Below are 11623 nucleotides of genomic sequence, written 5' to 3'. Positions count from 1 at the left end.
TCATGTACACCTGCGGTACACTCGCGCGCGCCGCTAACATGCCTGCCAGTGTTTCACACTCAGGAGAAAAGAGAACAACTTGACTAGTTAGTTTGGATATAAAGGTAAACTAACTATCAGAAAGCATTCCCCTGGATGTTATTTCAGTAATTTAAGATATACCAAACTGAAAGACGTCATGAAGACGGATAAAGACGGTAAAGACATGAGGGGAGTGACTGTTAACCGCTTTGCTGAAGGTAAGAATATTTGCATCTAAAGGGACAAGGTGATTTTCTTTATAGACTTTATGAACTTTATACAAACAAATATTTAAGGAAATATGCTTGTGATAACAGTTGTAAGAGTTTGCGTGTTAAAAATATAAGTTTATGTTATTGTGAAAGCACGGGTGTATCTTTGTTTTGAGAAGTGGGGGTGACACACAATGGGGGAAATGTTTTCGATTTGAATCCCATTTCATGCATTTACATTTAGGGACTATGGTGATACAAAATCCAGGAAATAATTTGATTATAATGATAAATTCTACCAAAAAGAATAGTAGGCTAACGTTACTTAAACTATGTATAAGAAAAATATGTCTTACTTTATTGTTTAATAGGGGCCGATCCAGCCAAGACTTTAGAGAATAATTTTATAAAGTCAAAAATGTTAGCCATAAATGTTTTGTGTGTAGCCTAAATAAAATTTTAACTATGTGAGACTCAATTTCCACTGTAATGTAGAAACAACATAAACACAGTATATTTTAAATAATTGTTTAATGGCATATTTTTATGAATGGAGGCCAGTATCATTGATATTAAGCTACTGATGTCTCAATGAAAATGATTTAAAACATTTATTAGGCTTCAAAAATTATAACAACTTTTAATTTAAGTGAACTTAAAACAAACCTTACATAAACCCATAACAAATGTAACGGGATTTTGAAAAGTGGGGGTTGTCCCCATAGGAAATTACGCCCGTGTGTGAAAGCCATACTGAATGTCTCGCTCTCTGCGTAACATAAGTGAATAAACTAGCCTACTACAAAAACAACATTGTTTTCCTACTCTTGAACTAAATTACATCTTATGAAAAATTTAACAAGCATTACCATGGCAACCATTGTTATCCTGCTACAGTTACTTATATACTAGCCTACTAGAAAGCATACATGTCATTGTCAACACTCCCGTTTTCCCGGGAGTCTCCCGTTTTTCACACCCATCTCCCGCCTCCTCCCGTTTTGTTATTTTTTTCCGTGAAACTCCCGTAATTTGTATGGCCCAAACGTCATTATATGAATAATTACGTCAATATATTAATCCAAGGTTTGTCCAGTTGCCAGATCTTGTATGAAACCCATCCTACTCGCGCAATCAACACATCAAACAAATTGCAACCCATTCGTGAGCTCAACCTGGCAACCTGCAACCCAGTTGGGCTGTCGATATCTGCGCAGGCAGTAGACGCGGGAAATTGACCCTTCGCTAAGCCCCGCCCTCCTTAGTTACTGTTGCTACTAGGGATGCACCGATCCACATTTTTTCACTTCCGATCCGATCCCGATACCTGAATTTGGATATCGGCCGATACCGATACTATTCCGATACCAGAGCTGTGTTTGCTTTAATATTATTATTATCATTATTTTTTTATTTTATATGATGCTGAAATAAACTTCTCTTAACAGGCAAGTATGAATGATATGTTATGTACGTATGTATGTATGCATGTATGTCCCAAAAGGCAACTTGAGGTAGGTATAAGCTCAGAAAAGGAAGTCAGAAAAACAGGAAATCCTGTTAACAGGAAAAATCCCATTCTGAAAACAAATATGCAACTGTAAGGGTTTCAAATTGATTGTCATGTCAATATTTATTACATTCCCAAAATGTCAAATACTTGCGTCTTGAAGTGCAAGTGTAAACATCTTACACACACACTATCTGAAGGGTGATCCTCGCTCCAATGCAGTAAATGCTCGATCAACATCAGCATCGTGCAAACAGACAAGCGGATTTTGCCTCAGACGCGCGTCAATTTCGCTTCAAACTTTTGCTTTTTTCACACGTCAATTTTTCTCTGGACGCGCGAATGGATTCAAAATATTCAAGCGTTTAACTAGACGCGAATTTGACGCGCTATTTGCGTTTGGTGTGAACGCACAGTAACGTGGTGCTTTTTTAAATGTTTGCGTTCGTTGTGTTGTACGACGCGAGGGAGCTTCAAAGGGCTCTGAATTACAGCTTTGCAAACATAGCATTTTGCTGTCTTGCTCTGCGGTGTTTCCAGTGTGAAGTATATCCACACAGCGGACGTTGTTAGCTAGCCTCAAACTGCGGAATGGATTTCCTGAGCGGGGGCGTGTCTCATAACTCTGTCTCATTGAGCCGTGCCTCCGTTCAGGAAATCCATTCCACAGTTTGCAGCCAGCTAGCAGACTCGCCGGCGGGAATCACTTTTGGAGTCATTTCAGCAGACGTTAAAGCGAGCGCAGACATGGCTCGTGGATATCGGATATCTCCGCAGGTTGGATCGGGAAAATCCGATACGTGAATTACGCTGGTATCGGGTCCCGATACCGATACTGGATCGGATCGGCCCCATCCCTAGTTGCTACGCCTGTCAAGCTTTTGCGCCTGGCACGTCTATTACAGTATGTATGCACCGGTTTCAGACATTCCCAGGGAGATAATTAGTCATTTTTGGCGAACAGGTGAAAATCTGAGAGAGCACGACAAAAGGGACTGCAGTATGCATTCGAGGGATATATCCACGACATAATATGCAAACGATTCGAGAATAATTTCATCAAAATTGAAGCTAAAGCCTAGATCGTTAGGTCCCAGCGCAAGCAGCAGCGCCTCATACGCTGACCATTCAAATGGGAAACACACAAATTGAGGAACAGCTATGTGCATGCACAGCAGGGTGAGTGAAATTTGAAAATCTAATATTTATAAATCAAACAGCTTATCCATAAGTATTGTGGAATAAACACAAGACATTAGCCTGACCACTTTGCAATGATAACATTCTCCCGCTTAACGTTATATTTTTAGTGCGCCAGGCTACAGCTCACACGTCGTGGGTCACATAAGTGACTAACGTTACTGTTATGAACTGATTAAGTTTGCATACCAACCTTTTCCTTGGAGATCTCCGGCAAGCCCCCTGATGTTCCCTCCTTTTACTAACTACCTTTTACTTATACTAGAACTAACACCGGGAGAGTCGCGATCGGATTGAGGTACTAGTTTAGCCGTCGATTAAGCTGCTTTGGAACAATCTACATTGTTAAAAACGCTATATAAATAAAGATGACGCCCGGCATTTCTCCCCTTGGGTTTTAGGTTTCGGGAAGGGAACAAAATCCACCACCCCGTCCAAACTTTTAGGATACCGGGTATCAGATTTGCACAATCCATACGCATAACGCATGGGCATGTTTCCCTCGCTCGAAAGCTTGCCAGACCTCCCGCGCCTAGTTACGGTTGCTAAGCCACGATTGGCCAGTGGCGGTTTTCGGGCGTGGCTTAGCGAAGGGTCAATTGAATAAGCGTCACTGGTAGAAGGTAGAAATGGGTAAAGAAGACTCAGTGGTAAATATTTAACGCAATTAGCGCAGTATCCGTTTTTTTCTGTGATCCTTTGGCCTATGATGCGCTCTTATTCTTGCAAATGGTTTTAAACCATTCAAGCCAAGACAAATAGAGTTCTCTTTCGTTGAGTTGACCGTTTTGACGAGTATCCTCATAAGAGCAGACTGAGCAGTCTTCAATGAGGTAAGTAAGTCTTAAATGAAGGTAAAGAGTTGTGAGAGAATGAGGCGCGTGTGAGATCTGCGTTTCTGTCAGCAACGGCAGGTTTTAAAGGGACAGCAGCAAATAAAGCTTTCTTTCAGTAAAAAACAAAAAAAGTAACAGAGAAAATCACTCACTGTTCTTGACTAAAGAACTTTTGTAACTTTAATAAGGATTAATCTATATATATAATTTAAAATTTATGCAGTGCAAACTGTTTGATAACTTTATTCAGTTTCTGTATATTTCCAACCTTTTAGACAACTATTTAACCCTTTAAGTGTCACGGACGGTTGCCCATATATATTTAGAACAATAATATCTTAGTAAAAACCTAAAGTAATATTGACAAACTATATATAATTTGAAAGCTTACAATCTCTAGTTTTCATATTTGGTGGCTATTTTTTTAAATAAATTACAGATGAGCAGTAATTTATCAATTTGCAACAAGAATATTTAATATTCATTAGGGCGTGTTTAGGCCTTTATTTTGAAATAGTAAAAAACATGAAAAATCATGAAAGCTTGGTAGAAACCTCAGTTTGTTTTCATGCCAAGAGTTCAAAAGATAAAACCAATTCAATTTTATGAGAAAAAAAGGTCTGAAAATGTTTTCAATATAAAGAAAAATATTATGGATTCTCGATTTGTGATGCGGCAGCGAGCTATAACTTTTTATGTGTTTATTAGAGGTTGAAATCAAATTAAATACTGCCAAACCACCCATACTATTTCTGAATAGGATGTATTAGAAATTGTATGAAAATTATGGAAATATATGGTTCAGATCACTCAAAACATTTATGAAAATGGACAGCCAAGCTTCCTTACTGACCATATAAGGGCGCCTCCATCTAGTGAAAAAGTTTGGTACTGCGCCCAAATAAAATCTTACTGAAAGCTAATTTTTTGGAGATATCAACCTAAAATTTGGAACACAACTTGTTCAGATTTTTGGCTTTCATTTTCTTGCAGTTTTAGAAAAATATATTTTGTAATATATATATTTCATATAAAAAATAATATTTTTACATTGTAAATTTTCATAAACTTATATAACTTTTTTTTTCTGTTCCACTTTCATAATTTATTTCACTTCTACAATAATCTGGCAAATGTCTTCTTTAAAACAAGACCATCCGTTTGTCTATATTCCAAAGCATTCTTGAATTACAACCATTTAAGTTTGGATAGTGATTTTCATGTCTATGCGAAAAAAGGGGTGGTGACAGTTAAAGGGTTAAAATATACTGTATTTATGTTGTTTCTAAATTAATTTGGAGATTAACTGTGAAATTATTACATTATAAAATATATTAAAAACATGAGTTTTTTTATGGCGATTCATCGTGATTAATCACAGAAAAAAATTTGTGATTAATCTAGTTAATTTTTTGCAATCGATAAAAATAAAAAATAAATAAACATGAGTCTTAATAAGTCTTATTCATGTTTCTTTTTTATTGAATATTATGTATTTATTTATGTTAATATCTGCCTCTGCCATCCATCACCCCCCATAATCCCCCCAACCCATCAAATTAAATAGAACAAAGATGAAACAGAGATTAAATGAAACCAATTTAATAAAAACAGCTTTAAGATTTTCAGGTAGGTCTCACAGTATTCACGTACAGATATTGAATAATCAAATGTAAAATAACAGTATTTTGTTCCGGGATGATTTTTTTGGGTATAGCCTAAATATAATGTATTCTGAAGCAATATTCTCATCAGTGTTCTATCAGCTTTTACATACTTAAATCTGCATATTTTTTAGATTTATTCCAGGGCGTTATTTACCTAAAGGTGCTGATTTAAATTTTTTACCTTATTAAATGTATGCATCATCTTTCATGTAAAATTCTTTCATTTGATCAATACATTCATTTATAGCCTAATAATAAAACGGGGCTGTTACCAATCAAATTAAATAATTCAATAATACTTTTAAAGGGGTCATATAATGGTACATGCACTTTTACAAGTTGATTGTACTGAAATGTGTGTTGGCAGTGCCTGTACACAACCATCATAAAATGATAAAAATCCATCTAGTGTTTTTTTAAAAATCTTCTTATATGTTTTCCCCTGTCTCAAATCAAGCCGTTCGATTTTGTGACGTCACAAAATCGACGCCCCTCCCACGATTGTTGATTGACAGCAGCGTTTCAACACAGACCCGCCCTCGCTCGTGAGCGAGCTGTCTGTCATCATAGTCCGCACGGTCATTGTTGATACGCTGGAGCACTGTCTATGAGCAGAATGGCGTCTAAGCGATTGTGGTGTTCTGTTCTTGGATGCAATAAGGAACACAGAAGTCATTTTGATGTTCCTAAATCCGAACCGCTGAAGACGCAGTGGCTGAGTTTTGTTTTCGAAGGGAATATTCCCCACGATCAACGTCAATGCTTTCATGTTTGCGCAAATCATTTCACACACCAGACTGCTTTACAAACGAGGGTCAGTATAAAGCTGGTTTTGCTAAGAAGCTGCTCCTGAAAAAAGGATCGGTACCAACTATTCGTGTTCCTGCTGCACCTCAAGAAGAAGAAGTGAGTGTAACGTTTTATTAACCTTTATATTAATATTTATATTAATCTTTGCAAATCGCTAGCACGTTTCACGATGAATGCGGCTGTTTACACTCAGGGTACATTACGGCATGTTTTCTATGTTCGACGTTCTCAATATAATTCATAATCCCACGTTTATAATGAACAGCGCGTTATGGTTATTGTGTTATTATTAAAAACGGTGTACGCACAGAACAGAGGGGCGGGGTGAGCAAAGCTCATTATCATTTAAAGACACATGCACTTAAACGGCGTGCTGAAAACAGAGCTGTTTTTGACCAGGTAAAATGAGTGTTTTCTTACAATACTAATGAGAATTTTTAATTAAAGTATATCACAAACTTTTAATTTAGACCCTAAAGAATCATATTAGCTTATACAAAAATGGCATTATATGACCCCTTTAAACATGAAACTAAACCGCCAGGAGGTGGCAGCAAGTGGCCGTCTTTATAACTGAGTCATTCGTTCAAACGATTCGTTCAAAACGCTAAATCATAATCATTAAGTAACAAAACACCGCACTAATTATTATTTTCCTTTGGAACTATTTTCGTCACTGAAATATAACTAAAACAGTCAATAATGTGGCTAAAATGTAAGTAACTAAATATATAGGTTTCTTGTTTATGATAATAAACATTTATGATAATTAAATAGGCTACTTCGTGATAATATTCAGCAGCCCTTGGTCGTGTTATGTAACTAGCCTACATCATACGTTATCATTTAAAAAAAAAAACTTTTTTTACTCAACATTTAGAATTTTTACCTCAGTATGTTTCTTCTGTTTCTCACTTAGTGACAAAACAATGTAATCGATAAATGCGTTATTTTAAGCACCAAGTTTCTATCAAAAGCTGTGTTCACAGTACATCAGTGTTCATATTTGAACTTTAAACTTTTATCCAAGTACTTCGATGATAATTTTAACTATTGCATCACAGAAATAATGATACTATGAGGTTGAAAAGACTGATTGTGAAGCTGTTTCAAGACAACACAGCTTTGAATGTTGCGATATGATTTTGTCAAAGTTAAGGCCTAATAGACAGACGAATTGAAAGATCGCGTTGGTGTTTGAATCGAGATCACAGTCTTTTAAAGATGAATCGTGCAGCTCTATTGTCTTATCTCTCTCTCAGCATATGAGTAGCGCGAGGGCTTTTCAGTGCTTTCAGTCTCACGTCTCTTCCACGCGTCCACTTGGGATATTACGTCACTCAACACTCATAGATAACGACACATTTCATCCTCTGTTGGAACGAAAGTGGCTAATTTCTATCAATCTCATCTAAAAAGCAAGGACAAAAATCAAGCAATTGAATTTGTATTAATATCGATTCTGGAATAAAAAAAACGATTTTAGAATTGTAAAAAAGAAATCGCGATAGCTAAGGTGAATCGATTTTTTTTTCTCCCAGCCCTACTGAATATTACACAACATAACCTGTTCAGATTTGCAAACTGCACTCACAGATTTGTGGCCTATCCCTTATTTTAGAAATCTGTTTTTCTGTATATTGATTTATTGTGTATTGTTAAGATGAATACAACTGAATTTTTCTGATTTGGTGATGGGGTGTGTAATGTATAGATGGCATGAAACTGCATGTGGTTGAACTGAAACCACCCCCCTTCAGGTCTCCTGTATTTTGGTACCCAAATGTTGACAGGTATGCTATAAAGCCATAATAAATTATCGGATGTAGGCTACATAAAACAGAAGGGCCTTTTTGTTTTTAATTAATTAATTCTGTGATTGTTTATTTTTATGAAAGTGGACGGTGCCCGGTAGCAAGTTACCACATTTATATTTTTGTACAATGTTGCACTGTGGTACGGTTACCATGGTAATTTTAAGGGATATGGCATTTTTCAGAAATCAAAACTTCATTATCACTGCTACAGTCCTATTGTCTAGCCCACGTTATCCCAGACTGACACAAGGACAAAGTTAGAGTGCAGAAATGATAACTGCTGCCCAAGAGAAATATGGATAATTTAGAATGATATGTTATGTAAATCTGATTTTATATATCATGCAAATCTCTTTATTTGATATACATGCAGTCATTTGGACAGACATTGCATTAGGACTTCGACTTCCCTAAAAAGACATTTTTGAAAACTGAAATCTGATCTTATTATCTGCACTTTTTTTAAAAACAATTTAGTCATGATGTATTAACACATTTAAATTAAAAATGTGCAACGAACAATGATTTTGAATCAGCATAATTACCTTCACTGGTTTTTCTTCATGATTAAGCTGTATTTTCTGCTCCTTATCAAGACTGAGCAAAAAAAGGATGAGTGTCCCAATAGCTTGCTATACAATAGAGCTTCACATAAGCTGTCTGGGCTCATGCTCTTAGGGTAATGAGGGAAGGAAGGACTGCTGAATAAAGACTCATCTTTTTATTCTGCTGTCTTTCAGTTGTTAGTCTCATGAAGTCAAAAGCTATCAGGATATCTGATCAAAGCCTCTTTTTAAGGCATCATTGCACACCCATAAATATCAGCAATCGCCACAGCAGTGGTGCCATTTCGAATTCTTCTTCACCTGACAAGAATCGAAAAGTTCCCTTTGTACAATTGTAGACATAACATGCTTTCTCCCACATATTCTCTCGGCCTTGGAGCTCATAAAGAACTACAAGGGTGAGGTAACTCAGATTTTTTTGTTACTCTCTTTGTTATTGTATCATTTTAGGTTGCGAATTCTGCAAATGTTGTGACAGACTTCTTTGCTCCATTGTAACATCTTTTTAGATTGGTTCTAGCATGTCAAGCTATTTAGATATAACTATTGTTTTTCTCATCTCAAATCTCATGGTGAATGCAAATGCATTCTCTCTCACAAGCACGTGTACATGCGCTCAAACAGACACGTATACTCTAACTGATACATTACTTACGCTAGGTGAGGGTCCAGGGGAAGGAAGCTCCACCCTTTGTTGTTCACTTAGTTTGACTGTTGGCTCTTCCTGGAGATACAATACAAATCTCTCTGTGTGTGTAAAGCAAACTCAAAAAGAGATGGTGTTTGCAGGGCTTGACCCTAATTCATGTACCAAAGAAAACTAAAGAAAGAATTTGGACAAATGTAACTTTGTGACATTAATGTTACAGCTGATATCAGCATAACAAACCCCATTTTGACATCTTGTGTAGTTACTGCATTTTGCCTTTGCAGGGCATAATAATATTTCAGTGGTTCGGCTCCAGAAAGGAGGACTGAGACCCAATCACAAACAGAATGGACTTGACTTGACAGAAAACTTGATCACTCAGTTCATATTTTGGTTTAAAGTCAACATGAAATGAAAATTCACCCTATCTATTTTCTAAATGCATCTTATTGATCATATTGTGAATGAATCATCCCTGCATATGTTTTTATTTTTATTTTATTTTTTATGTGAGCTCAATCAAAATCTTTGATCATCAGGTAAAACAACAGACATCTCTCTGTTGACATATGCAGGACTTCACCAATCATGTAGTCCACTTTAACCCTGTCCCTTTCTTACTATGAAGCTCAAATTCATTTGCCTCCATCCAATCAACAACCGAAGGATAGAATTATGTCCCAACCTATGTTTTTCTTTTTCAATAATCAGTTTCACTCAGATGTATGTGAAACTCATACAGAAGTACAGAAGACAATAGCTGTCGCTACTTCAATAAAAGCATTGAAACAACAGTAAAAAAAATAAAATAAGAAATCTGCAGTAGTTCAGATTTTTACTTGCCCAGCCACAAAAATGATCAACTCTTATTTTTTGCTAATCATTTTTGAATTTGATGAATAATGTTTCTATATTACAAGGACTATCACAAGAACATTTAGCAAATTCGACAAAACCTCATCTATGTCTGCCAGCTTGATAACAAGATAAATACCTTTCTGACAAATTAACATAATTTTACAAGTAATATAGTCAAAATATATGTTAACCCCTTAACGCCTGAATTTATAAAGCTGTATATAAAAAAAAAAATTCTGTGTGTTTTTGACTTTAGGTAGATGGTAAATAATGTTGAGATTATCAATTTCACTTTTGCACAACAAATAAATCGAAATTTTGGTATGTTGCAAATTTGCGACAACAGGCATTTAGGGTAATTTTGGTATGTTGCAAATTTGCGACAGTGGGCATTTAGGGTATTTTTTTACAAAATGGAAAAATTAATAAAACACATTTTCCCATCTCAGGAATGTAGATTTTATTCATGGCACAAAGTTGTTAGAACTTATAAACTTTATACTTATAAACTTTGACAAATTAATGAATCTTGACAACAGCAAGAAACAAAACACTCTCCTACTCCCTAACATTGACAGTAGTTTTTATACATTCCATGTTACACTCTGTTTAACTCTTTCCTTGTTTCTCCAGTGCATACATTATATATTCTTATAGTGTTATATCCTAACATGCTATTTTTTGTGAAAAAAAAAAAAATACTTTTTTTTGGCTGAAACCATCTAAATACAGCATTATTATAATATGTAGCCATTAGGCCAATCCAGCCGTTATGGCCCAATGTCGCAAATTTGCTACAAACAGAAATCTACAAAGTACGTAAAAAATATTCGTCACATGAAGTCTATATGAATAACATAGCTATAGAAGCAATCAATAAGCTGGTACATATTTTTATCTTAGCACAACTTAACTCATTTTGGGAAATTTCTCCACATTTGCGCACTTGATATGCGGATTTTGCAAAACAAAATATTAGCTTCGGTGAACCGGATGTAGTTCCCACTCCGACCGCTCCTACGATAAACCAGTGCGTGCAAAATGTTCCTAGGTATGTATCGAATGTGCACAAACAGGCATTGGGGGAAAACACACGCTATCTCGCCTGCAGTCTGAATGGAAGGGGTTTGTTGCAAATTCGCGACAGTAGGCGTTAAGGGGTTAAAGATCAATGAATGTATAATTTATTTTTAATTACCATTTTTTGAGCAGCTGAACATTGACCTTTGCTGGAAAATACCCCTCTTTATCCACATGCAAGTCAAACATATTGCTAATAATTTAAATGCACTGAAACCTTTTTGGGAGTAAATGATCAGCTTTACTTATCTAGAACACAATTACTTGTGTTTGTAATGTGAATGGATAGTTTAGGAATTATGCAAAAGGATGGTAAGTGACGTTTTGGGGTTGTACCTCATGACTAAAAGTGTTACAGTCAGCAGTCACTACCCATAAATCTCCAATACCCATTGTT

Source organism: Rutilus rutilus (assembly GCF_951802725.1).
Source record: "Rutilus rutilus genome assembly, chromosome: 20".
NCBI lineage: Eukaryota > Metazoa > Chordata > Actinopteri > Cypriniformes > Leuciscidae > Rutilus > Rutilus rutilus.
This window is presented reverse-complemented; position numbering follows the sequence as displayed.